The sequence below is a fragment of the Schistocerca nitens genome, chromosome 1 (genome assembly GCF_023898315.1).
Source record: "Schistocerca nitens isolate TAMUIC-IGC-003100 chromosome 1, iqSchNite1.1, whole genome shotgun sequence".
NCBI lineage: Eukaryota > Metazoa > Arthropoda > Insecta > Orthoptera > Acrididae > Schistocerca > Schistocerca nitens.
In genome coordinates, this window is record NC_064614.1 from 683193875 (window position 1) to 683207377 (window position 13503).

At 40.6% G+C, this 13503-nt stretch overlaps 1 protein-coding gene across 1 annotated transcript in view; it reads right to left on the reverse strand.

Annotated features, from left to right (window-relative positions):
• LOC126195117 (otoferlin-like) overlaps positions 1 to 13503 on the reverse strand; it is a 376779-nt gene that overhangs the window by 158259 nt on the left and 205017 nt on the right. The window lies entirely within an intron of this gene.

The window sequence follows — 13503 nt, forward strand, 5'->3', positions numbered from 1 at the left end:
CCCTTAGCCTTGATGACAGCTTCGACTCTTGCAAGCTTATGTTCAGTCACGTCCTGGTAGGTTTCTTGGGGATTGGCAGCCCATTCTTCACAGAGTGCTGCACTGAGGAGAGGTATCGATGTCATACGGTGAGGCCTGGCATGAAGTCAGCATTCCAAAACATCCCAAAGGTGTTCTATAGGATTCAGGTCAGGACTCTGTGTAGGCCAGTCCATTACAGGGATGTCATTGTTGTGTAACCACTCGATCATGTTGAAAGATTCAATTGCCATTGCCGAATTGCTCTTCAACAGTGGGAAGCAAGAAGGTGCTTAAACCATCAATGTAGGCCTGTGCTGTGATAGTGCCACACAAAACAGTAGGGAGTGCAAGCCCCCTCCACAAAAAACATGACCACGCCATAACACCGCAGCCTCCAAATTTTACTGTTGACACTATGCATGCTGGCAGATAATGTCCACCCAGCATTTGTCATACCCACATCTTGCCATCGGATTGCCACATAGTATACTGTGATTCGTCACTCCACACAACTTTTTTCCACTGTTCAATGATCCAATGTTTACACTCCTTACACCAAGTGAGGCGTCATTTGGCATTTACCAGCCTGATGTGTGGCTTATGAGCATCCGCTCGACCATGAAATCCAAGTTTTCTCACCTCTGCCTAACTGTCGTAGTACTTGCAGTGGATCCTGATGCAGTTTGGAATTCCTGTGTGATGGTCTGGATAGATGTCTGCTTATCACACATTACGACCCTCTTCAACTGTTGGCGGTCTCTGTCAGTCAACAGACGAGGTCGGCCTGTCAACTTTTATGCTTTACATGTCCCTTCATGTTTCCACTTCACTATCAGATCACAAACAGTGGACCTAGGGATGTTTAGGAGTGTGGAAATCTCACATACAGATGTATGACACAAATGACACCCAACCACCTAATCACATTCAAAGTCCGTGAGTTCCGCAGAGTGCCCCATTCTGCTCTCTCACGATGTCTAATGACTACTGAGGTCACTGATATGGAGTACCTGGCAGTAGGTGGCAGCACAATGCACATAATATGAAAAATGTATGTTTTTGGGATGTCCAGATACTTTTGATCACATGGTGTATTTACAGAGCAGAACAGTTTGTATGTGGGGGACCCTCCATGGTATAGTCACTGTAAATAAATTTCTAAAAAACAGAGACTACTTCATAATAGGCATAAAACAAGCCATAGGGCTAAAGGAAATATGCTTGGCTGTCAAGACAGCAATGCATGAAGCCTTCAGTGACTACCATAGCAGAATACTGTCAAATGATCTTTCACAAAAACCAAAGAAATTCGTCATTTGTAAAAGCTGTTGTGGCTCCAACATTTGTGTCCAGTTAGTCACAGATGAGACAAGAACTGAAAGTGAGGGCAGGAAAGCAAAAGCGCAAATGCTTAACTCTGTTTTCAAACATTCCTTTACAAAGGAAAATCCAGAGGGGGCCCCAATTTAATCCTCGTGCCACTGAAAAGGCCTTGACCTGAGGCCGTTTTGGATATTAGTAGTAATTAAGAAAATTCACCTGGCAACCTTACAAGAGCTATGCAAGTATAGTTGGATAGCGGGACTGCCACTTTGTGGCCTTCCAATCTGCCTGATTTTCTTTTAAGGATTTACTGCCCTAATATCACAAATGATTCAAAAACAGGGAGAGTATAACAGGTAAATGTATTTAGCATTCATTGATTTTATTAAGGCATTTGATAATGTTGATAGAAAGAAACTGTGGAGAATTATGAGGAAAAGAAGGTGATCAAAACACCTAATAATCTTTCAAAAAGTCTGTAAAATACAGGATTGTAATTTTGGACAAAAATGGCACTTTAACATGGCCTATAGCCACAAACAAAGGAGTAAGTGAAGGATGCAGCATTTCAGCCACACTTCTTAACACTTATTCAGATAACGCAATTCAGAAATGGAAGGAAATTTTTAATGGGGAATTTAAAATTAACAGTAATTCCCACTTGAATTGTCTTTTATATGCCAAAGATGCCACACTGCTGGTGGATAATGAAGACAACCTATGAAGGGGAATATATTTATTAGCTAAGGTTTGTGAAAACTACCATCTGACAATTTACAAACAGAAAACAAAATCAGTGGCTTTGAAAGGGAAATATCCTGTAAGGACAAAAATTGTTATCAACAATTGAACAGTAGCACAGGTCAAATATTTAGACTATTTAGGTAGTGATGTCACATACGAGTAGGATGAAGGTGTAGAGAAGAGATTAGAAAAGTTGGGGAATATATGTGGAACAATAAACAGATGTTTAAAAAATAAAATAAGCAAAGAAACAAGATTGAAATTTTATAAAACAATGACAGTTCCAATGCTTGTTTATGGAGGTGAATTGTGGTTTACAAGTAAACATCAAGAAAGCTGAATACAAGCAGCATAGATGAGGTTTCTAAGAGCAGTAAAGAGATGCACAAGAGCTAATAGATTTTGAAATTTTGAAACTAGGAAAGAACTGAATATATTTAACACTCCGAAAAAAATACAAAATAATTGGAGAAACAAGAATGAGTGGAGAAAGATTACCCCTGCAGATAAGAAGATTTTTCTCAGATGGGAGAAGACCGAGGAAACAACAGGTACTGTAAGAAGCAAAACAAAAAAGGTCTAAAGACTGAAGTGAAAATGATGATGATGAACAATGAAAAGAGGAGTGAAAAAATTGTTGTTGTCAGTAGTAGTGAGAAAGAGCTGAAATCATTAAAACTGAACAAAACTCCAGGGCCCAATGGAATTCCTATCAGATTCTACAGTGAATTTGTAGCTGCGTTTTATAAGGAGCACAGTAGAAATGATCCACAAAACTACCATCCAGTTACCTTGGTATAAATTTGTTGTAGAATCTTAGAACATATTCTGAGCTGAAACATAAGAAGGTATGCTTCCATGCCACCCAGCATGGATTCTGAAAACACAGAGCATGTGAAACCCAACTTGCACTTTCCTCACATGATATACCAAAAACTTTGGAGCATGGCATTCAAGTATTTCTTGATTTCTGAAAAGCATTTGATTCTGTACCACATCTACACTTATTATTAAAAGTATGACTATAAGGGGCATCAAATTTGTGACTGGATTGAAGTTTTATTTATTAGGTAGGATGCAGCAAGCTATGTTGGAGACTTATCAACAGATGTATAAGTAACTTCAGGTGTGCCCCAGGAAAGTGTGTTGGGACTCTTGCTGCTCTTGTTGTATACTAATTATCTTTTATACAATGTTAATAGCAACCTCAGTGCAGCTTGAAACAAACTGCACAAATGTTCAGTCAGATCTGGATAAGATTTCAAAGTGGTGCAAAGACTGGAAACTTGGTTTAAATGTTCAGAAATGTGAAAATGTGCTCTTCACAAAACGAAAATATTACATATTTTCATATCCTATAACTGTAATATCAATGTTTCACAATTGGTGTTGGTTAACTTATACAAATTCCTGAGTGTAACACTTTGTAGAGATATGAAGTGGTGGACTTCAGTTTACTGACAGAATGCTGGCAAAATGAAATCAGTCTACAAAGAAGATTGCTTATTAACTATTCATGTGACCCATTGTAGAATATTGGTCAATTGTCTGTGACCTGTACCAAATAGGGCTAATGTTGTTGAATTGTATATGGAGAAGGGCAGCATGAATGCTCACAGGTTGGTTTGATTCCTGGGAGAGCATCACAGAGATGCAGAAGAAACTGAACTGGCATATTCTTGAAGATAGACATAAACTATCCTGAGAAAGCCTACTTACAAAGTTTCAAGAACTGTCTTTAAATTATAATTCTAGGAACATACTACAAGCCCCTATATATCGCTCCCATAGGGATCATGAGGACAAGATTAGATTAATTACTGCACACATGGAAGCATTTAAACAAGCATTCTTCCCGCATTCCAAATTTGAATGGGACAGGAATACTCTAATAACTGGTACAATGGGACATACATCTGCCATGCACTTAACAGTTGTCTGCAGAGAGTAGGTGTAGATGTAAAACAGTTTAGGAAATGAAAAGCACCTCTTACCAGCAATGCAAAATAATTATTGATTTCACAATTGGTACAAAAAAGTCTTAAAGATTTGTGAAACATTGTCCATGATTTGGGTGCCAAACATATGACATATGACCTACCTGCCTTATACCAATGTATCATATATGGGATCTAGGGATATGGAGGAGTATAGACTATTGAGTACACTATCTGTAAAAAGAGTAATACCACTTTATTGAACACAATGTACACGTGAGACAATGTTCAGTTTGAGACTAAAGACAATGTACATGAGACATCTTCACTTGAACATGGAACAGTGCAGTCAGAGAGAGTCCACAAAGTTGCCCTTGCTGGTCAGTGATGTTGTTGACGACAGCTGTCTCAGAGCCCCCTCTCTCAGCAATGTGGAGCAGGGGGGAAGAAATGAACGTGCGGCTCCAAGGTCCACAAGATGAAGTAGTGGTTGGTCGGCATTGGGCATCATGTGTGGCAAGTCTGCCTGACCAGCTACGTCATTGCTGGCTCAGAAAGGAGGTGGGGCTAGACCGTTTCTTGCAAGTGTGAATCTTTTCTGACAAACCTTGTCTTGGCTGGAGTAGGAACCAGGCACAGCTTGACCATTTCTTGTAGGAGGCACAGAATCACATGACCAGCCTTGTAGTAGCTGCCACTTCCGCGAGACAGAACTAGGCCACTTCTCGAAATCATGGTAGGAGTCATACGAATGCAAACAGGTGGCGTATCTGCGGTTGACATGGGAAACATCTGATGGGTCCACACGGGATGGCAGTGGTGTGACTGAAGAGTGGGGATGTAGGGTGTCGGTGGTGAGGGTGTTGGCATGTGGAGGCCACACGTACCAAAGAGACTATGATCTGATCAAAGTGGCGGTGTATGTTGAGAGGGCAGTGCAACTGACATGAGTCACTGATTTATTAGCAAGTGTGAACTTTGATGGGTGCGGCCTGTGTGCAGATGGTCTGTGACAGGATAGAGGTTGAGAGGAGGCAGGAATTCTGGGTACTGATCCATTTTGGGTTATAGTTGAAGTTGACTGTAGGTGGAGAAGCAGTCATAGAGTCCGGCATTGTTGTGTTGAACTTGTGTCGGGAAAGGGCACTGAAGTTGTCAGTGACAGTTGGAGCTGAATAGTGCAACTGACAGTGGTTGCACTAGCATCGTGTTGTATCCAGTTCTTCCAATGTATCCCTAATGTGGTGTTTTAGAACATCATCAACCTGTGGTAGGTGTGCAGTAATGGAATGTGGAACCAGATGGACGTAGCGAATGAAGTCATTGAAGTTTCATGAAAATCAGGTATGGAAAGAGATCGAGTTGCATTCTGGTAAGTCATGTGGAAGAGATATGGTGACAGTGTGCTGTCCATGTGGAGGGGCATGCCAAAAGACAGTGTACTGTCATGTTTGTTTCATTGTATGTCCAGGATTAGTGACAGTGCAGATGATGGCTGGAGTGACGAATGGACATCGTAGGATGTCAGGTAGGCATGATCAGTCAGCAGAACTGGGGTCACTTGTGTGCTGCCACACTCGTTGTCATGATGTTTGTGTGTCGAGACATGAGCTGCTCACACGCTGTGGAGAGGGCAGCAGATGTGTTGTTATTATGTCACGGGATCAATATGATCTCCATACAGAGTGCATCTGATGACACGCAGCAGTCAACATAATGTTGGTGAATCATCAAGAACTCATCAGCTGAGGAGGCACACTGCATCTTCCTGCTGTGTATTTGAGTGGTTGATATACCAGGTAGGAGCAGAGGTGCCAGGGCAAAAGATTCTGGGATGCAGCAGTCTGTAATGAAGTACAGAAGTGCAGCATGATGTACAAACAAGGGGAGGTGGAATTAGCATAAAAAGTTAATTGCTAGGTTGGTTTTATGACGTCCTTATGAGAGAATATCCATGTGAGGCAGTGAGACAAAGACACAAACAGAGTCCGGGTCATGGATCTATGAAATGTAATCTATGAGCTGGGAGCTTCTTGTGGTTGCAATGCTATAGGTTCTTCCATTGTTATGAACCATCAAGCAGTAGCGAATTGATGTCAGAGGTCAAATCCACCAGAGAGTGGTTCATTGGGAATGGGATGGTTGGAGTTGGAAACCCCACAGAACACTCGTCAGAGTTCGAGTCGATGAATAGATCACATTCATGTGTGCAATTGGAGATGTGAAATCTGGTAACCGTCATTGTCAGTGGAGTGAGATAAGATTTGCAGCCATGCAGAATGTTGAGGTCACTAGGATATTCTTCTCGAATAGATAAATCTGTTGCAAACACTATTGCGTAGTCACAAACTGGGTGACAGTTGTGAGTCGATGTATCAGCACAGCTTGAAGTCTTTTGTTTTGATGGGTTGCAGGTCACCGTGCCAATCTGTGATGGGGATATACATTGCATAATGCCAACAGAAGTGGCCCAGCCAGGATGCAGTAGAGTCAGCCGCATATGGCAACTGAGTGAGTATGGTGCAGTTGACAATGTTCTGTCCAGGTGAAAGCATAGCATTTTTGATGCCATTCTGCCCAGGCCCTGGCATGACACAGATGGGGATTTTCTGCACAGGCATGGGAGTGGCATGCTCAGAAGAATTCTGCACAGGCTGAGGTACAACGCGGATGGCAATGTCTTGCACAGGCAGCACGGATATGGAGCAAATCACTGGGAGGTGGGGGTTTGTTGACGTGCAAGGGCTGCCGCTCCAGCTGGACATGGTGGAGTCAGAATCAGAAGCAATCAGGTGAAGTCAGTTGGCCTCGGCTCCTGTGTGGAAGGAAGGATGCCAAGGCTGTTGCTGTGGCACATGGCAGTGAGCATTTTTAACAAAAATGTGAATGACGTAGTGGTGGTTGATGTACGTTCTCGATCTTAGTTAGAAATAAATTGTTCACAATCACAGGTGGGGTTTAAGGGTGGTCTGTACCAAATGTTAATCTCCATACCCAGTTTGAAATCCAGGCAACCAGTGGCAGCAAAGGCATATCGATGTACTGTCCGTGATGAATCAGTGCAACTGAAATGTTGCAATCCAATCTTTGTGTAGTATTTCTACAAGCAGAGTATGATGATGAAGTTCTGCAGTAGATCATTTGTTGCTTTCAATTGTTCAGGACTACGTGTCTAAAGGCAGGGGAAGAATTGACTGAGAAGCACTGCACTGTCCAGAATAGAAATCATTGGAATGGCCTGTGAATTTTTGCTGTCAATGGTTACTTGTGGGTTGCAATGTCATAACTATATTGAGGTGAATTTTACCTTGTAAGTAGTTGTCTCCAGTTCTTGTGGTCACCAATGTGTGATCTCAGGATATGGACAGGTGTAGAATATCTAATAAACGATCTGTATGTAGATTAATAACACTTCACTGAAGACAATGTACATGAGACAACCACATGAACAGAGAACAGTGCTTACTAAACAGCAGAGGCCGAGTTAGGTTTCCTGGGAAAAGTGATCTACCAGATTCAAGAAACAGGGCAGCCTTTGACAAAGTCAAAGAAATAAATTGTCCACAATAACAGGTGGGGTTTGAGGGTGGTCTGTACCAAATGTTAATTTCCATACCAAGTTTGAAATCCAGGCAACCAGTGGCAGCAAAGGCAGATCGAATGAATTTGTGTTTGGTGCAGAAGATATACTGTCCATGATGAATGAACATGAATCAGTGCAACTGAAATGGTGCAATCCAATCTTTGTGTAGTATTTCTACAAGCAGAGTATGATGATGAGGTTCTACAGTGGATCATTTGTTGCTTTCAGTTGTTCAGGACTAGATGTCTACAGGTTGTGTAGTGCCAAGATTGGAGAATCTGTCAGGGAAATGGGGTTCATTAGTTATGGAAAAGCATAAAATGGTGTTTTCAAATAATCATGATCTTGACAAATATAGAAACATTTCAAAAATTCTACAAGGTGGCAAAAATTTTACTGCTGTTGAAATGGATCCTGCAATAGTTCACTCTTCTAGATTTACTCCAGTTTTCAATGTATAAATGGTGAGAGATCAGTTTCTCCAATGAAAAATGTATTATCTGACAGAAGACTCAACATGACACCAGAAAATTTAGAAAAGCATTTGGTTGTCATGTGCAAGACAATAAATCACTGTAATGCACAGGTGTTTTTTTAAACATAAAATAAAATAAAAAATTAAAAAAAAAGAATTTCATTTTTCTGTCTAATACAATTATTATTTTGTTTAAAACTTTGAAGTTACTTTAAGAATATAATACAACACAATGTTGAGACTTTCTGGTAGATTAAAACTGTGTGCAGGACTGAGAATCAAAACCCATGACCTTTGCCAGGTAGCTCAGATGGTAGAACCCTTGCCTGTGAAAGGCAGAGCTCCCAGGTTTGAGTCACAATCAGGCACATAGTTTTAATCTGCTAGGAAGTTTCATAACAGCACATATGCTGCAGAGCGAAAATTCATTCTGGCAATACGATGTTAACATAAATATGCCAACCATGTGATGTCTGAACAGTGCAATTTAGTAAATAAAACAAACAAACATGGAAAATACAGGATGGAATGTAACAATATTATGAAAAGGATAGTTGCTACTCCCCATAAAGTGGAGATGCTGAGTCACAGATTGCTAGAAAGTGAGCTTTTGAACAATGAGGCCTTCATCAGAAATAGACAACAGGCATGCACATTGAGCCAACTGTGGCCTCAGTAGCCATGGACTGTAGCCAACTGTGTGTGTGTGTGTTTCTATTTCTGATGAAGGCCTTGTTGGCTGAAAGCTCACTTTCTTTTTGTTGAGCCTAACTGTGACTCAATATCTTATATATAGTGAGTAGCAACTATCCTTTTCATAATATTATAATTTAGTAAATAAATAGATATGACATTAAGTTTTTCTGTATTACTCTTTATTGCCTATTTTAGCTATTTATAATGCCTTTTTGCTTGCCTACTTGAAGGATTTATAATGCCAAAACTTTCCGTTTCTGCTCATTACAACAGAAGGACGCTAATGATATTGGGTAATGGTTTTGTGGATCACTTCTGGTTCCCTATTGGTGGATGGGTGTGAACTCCTCTGGTCACAAATTCTGTAAAGAATCTGACAGAGATTCCATTATACACTGTGGCCTCATCAACCTCTGTGATTTCAGATGCATCTTAACACCACCCTGACTAATATTTATGTCACTCATCCTTGCAGTGGTATGACACTTAAACTGGAGCAGCAATCCTGGATCATTGTTTGTAAATGAATATATCAAAATAGAATTTAACACTTCTGTTTTTGATTTCCTACAATCAATTTTTGTTCCAATGTTGTCCATGAGTGGGTGGACACTCATTACGTTGTTACTGACAGCCTTAACATAAGGGCAGAATTTATTTGGATTTTGTGAGAGGTTGATAGATAAGAAAGAATCTGTTACAGTAACTGTTGAAATTCACACATTGTCCTTTTGACAGCCAAACATGTAACAACATTTATCACCTCTCTATTTACAGCCCTATACTTTGTTTTAAGCTACTTTTCAATAGTTTTTGTTTCTTAAGAAGTTTTGTTAGAACAACTGTAGCGTGTACTATGGATGGTTCGACTAGACAGATGCCTGTCCATGCTTCTAAACCTGACCCACAATTCCTCAAGTTGGATATATTGGATATATTCCTATCTCTGTCTTCCCCTACAGTTTTTACCCTCTGCAGCTCCCTCTAGTAACATGGAGGTTATTCTTTGATGTCTTAGCTCACATCCTATCACCTTGTCCCTTCTCCTTGTCAGTGTGCACTATATATCCCCTTCTTCAGCAATTCTGCAGGGACTCTCCTCATTCCCTAGCTTATCAGTCAGTCTAATTTTCAAGATCCTTCTATAGAACTACATCTCAAAAACTTCAGTTCTTTTCTGGTTTTCGCACAGTCCACAATTCACTACCATACCACATTGTGCTCTACAGGTATATTTTCAGAAATTTCTTCCTCATATTAAAGCCAATGTTTGATATTAATAGGCTTTGTTTGGTTAGGAACACACTCTTTGCATATGATACTCTACTTTTCATGTCTTCCTTATTTCATCTACCATGTATCAGTTTGCTTGCTAGATAGAAGAATTCCCTCACGTTTCCCCCTTTGTAGTCAGCAGTTAACATGTTAAGTGTGTTGTTAATCTCATTCCGCATACAGCTCATTAATTTTGTCTTCCTTGTATTTACTCTTAGACCAAAATGTGTACTCATTAGCCGGCCGCTGTGGCCGAGTGGTTCTGGATGCTTCAGTTCAGAACCGCACTGCTGCTTCAGTTGCAGGTTCGAATCCTGTCTCGGGCATGGATGTGTGTGGTGTCCTTAGGTTAGTTAGGTTTAAGTAGTTCTAAGTCTAGGGGACTGATGACCTCAGATGTTAAGTCCCATAGTGCTTAGAGCCATTTGAACCATTTTTTGTACTCATTAGGCTGTTCATTTCATTCAAAGTGCCAGACTCAAATATGTCAGATGAGGAGTTGTTCACGGTTGAGAGTCAGAGTGGTCTGCAACTTCACCTTAAGAGATGTGAGTGTCACATGTTTTGGGTAGTACCTCTGGACTTGTAGGTTTCCCGGTTCATGGACTCCAAAGTCAGTTGCATGCTAACACCAGCCAGCATCGTGTTTACTTGGCCTATGCTCATCTTGATAAATGTCAAGAATTTTCATGCTGTTGTGCTCTTGCAGTTTCCACATTTGTCCTGATTGCACCTTCAAAATCTTTGGTCAGTTGCTTGATTGACTCCAGGTGTTTTTGCAGAAGTCACATATTGTGGTATGCTCTGCTCATCCTGAGTGTTTTTTCTTCTCTCTCTCTCTCTCTCTCTCTCTCTCTCTCCTTTTTTTTTTTTTTTTTTTTTTTTTTTTTTTTTTTTTTTTTTTTTGATAATACCATCTCACTATGCAAGATATGACTGTTGGTGATGATACCTTGGTCTTGCAAGCATGTTTATAATGATGTTAGAATTGTATATTGTAGTCACCAGTTTTGGAGTGTTGGAGGCAACAAATGCAGCTGCAAGAGGAGGACCTGAAATAGGAACAATGACAACAACAGCAGCAGGATCAAATGCAGGAACTCATCTGTTTGTTGACCGACAGCCAGTGACACCAGTGGAGCAGCCTTTCCACTGGTTTTGTTGACACTGTGGAAATATGAGAAAATTGCTTATGACACTTTAAGCTGTACTACCAGGTAAGGCACATCACTGAGTCTGTAGATCAGAAAACTTTGTTGCTGCCTAGTAGTAATAGTTTGTATGAGATCATTCAGAAATTGCAGCTCCTTACAAACCCTGCAAAAGAAGAATTGCAGAGTTATGTAAATTACTAGTTGTGTAAACTACTATGGTAGACAAACACACATGGTAGCTGCTTGCTTACAGTTCAGTCAATGTCATAAGTGTCCCATGCAGTCATACACAGTGTGGATGGCTGAATTACAGGGGTTAACATGTAGATGTAATTTTGAGTGTAAACAATGTAGCACTTCCTCTGCAGACTCCCCCATTTGTGATGTAGTGGTATGGCCAGCAGTAGACAAAGCAGTACAGACTAAAGCAGAAGCACATCTGTAACTGACGTTAGGCAAGGTAACACCAATTGCAGAGTCAGAGGAGTTGACTGCTGCAGTGCAAAATGTGTTTTTAGATGATTGGAGATGACAAAACTTGATGAGTCATGCCAGCAGGACAGGACACCTTTAATGGCTGTCCAATTTTTAGTGGTTGTGTTCTCGAGATGTTCAATCAACTATTCTCCTGCATCTCAGTACCACTTGGCTACGAAGGTGGTGACTGCCCTGGAACACTCTCAGTCTCTGGCTCTAGACTCGCTCACTGAGTCCACAGCAGGTGCTGAGTGCCAACCCTCCACAGAATCGGACTTACCCCCATAGGTAAAGTGTCTTTCCAAGATTGCTGGTCATTACACAAGAGGAGACAATGCCCTTATTTCTTTGCAACTTATTGAGTCTGTCTTAGTAGCTGTGTGAAGGAAACAACAAAGAGCATCGTTGCGAGACAACATTCCCATGTTCACAATAAACCCCTGATTATGTCAGTGGGCCTATGGCTGCACCTTATCATTAGAGAGTTGGGGTTAGCTGGGAGTTGAACAAGTTTCAGTGACACAGGAATATCAGTCAGTATGATAAATTTAGATACTTATCAGCATATGGGATGCTCCCTCCCCCTTACAGCACTCTCAGTACTAAGTAGTATTTTATAATGGGCAGTGGAGTCCCTTGCAGGACAACTACTTGTCACAGCCATATACAAAAATATGGAACACCATCTCACACTTTTGGTTGTAAATTCACAGTTGTCAGAAAACATTTTCAGGGTTGATGCTTCCACTGTTTTTGGATTTGAAATAGTCGATAAATCTAACCTTGCCTCTCAGGGAGTACCATTTCAGACTAAGCTGCATTGCTGTGGTCATTTCATTAACATTTTAGTAAGGATCTGGTTAGGGCCATCAGTTTTGAATCCCACATAACATTGAAACAATTGGTAGCTCCTAATTTTTGTCAAGCCTGCTCCGTGCCATTTGATAAGGGAGATAAAATGAATGCAGAACACAACAGATGGTAAAATCTCAAAAGTGGTGTCACTGGTTTCATCACGCCAATGGGCTACCCCCCATGGTTCTGATCAAGAAACCCAATGGCGACTGGACTTTGCGACAATTTCAAACACACAATCAATGCACAAGATGAAATACTATAGATGTTTATCTCAAACCATGTTCTGAGGAGCTGCTGGCTAAGTTAGCTGGTGATCAGTATTTTTTCAAAATTGACTTCAGAGATGCATACTTGCAGTTGCCATTGGAAGGTGAGTCTTGACAGATTTTTGTATTAGATACTCATTTCAGGATGTACTAGTTTAACCATTTGCCATCTGGCATGGCTTTGGGTCCAGGAATATTTCAGAATTTTATTGACAACTTTTGGAAGGCATTCCTTGCTTTATCAACTATTTTGGCAACATTTGGGTTATTGTTTCCAAAATTGCAGGTTTGCAAAATTTATAGGTAGTTTTTCACTGATAGAAAACAAGTTGCACTGCAAGCTTAATAAGTACAGTATTTTTGCTTCTCAAATGCAGTACTTATGGAATGTGCTATCTAGGAACAATATCAAATCAAATCAGAACACATTACCATGACTAAAAATTTGCCAGCTCCTAAGTATATATTAAGGAGCTATAGTCATTTTAAGGGAAGATAAATTACCATGCAAAATTCATTCCATGGGCTGCCCACTTTTATCATCCATTAAACCAGCATCACAAGAAAGGTGTAAAGTTTGTGTGGTTGAAGAAGTGTCAGTTGACATTCCAGAAATTGAAGCAATAGCTCTGACCATGTTCAACCCCAGTAAGCCTTTGACTCTGGGCACTGACACATCTCAATATGGCATTGG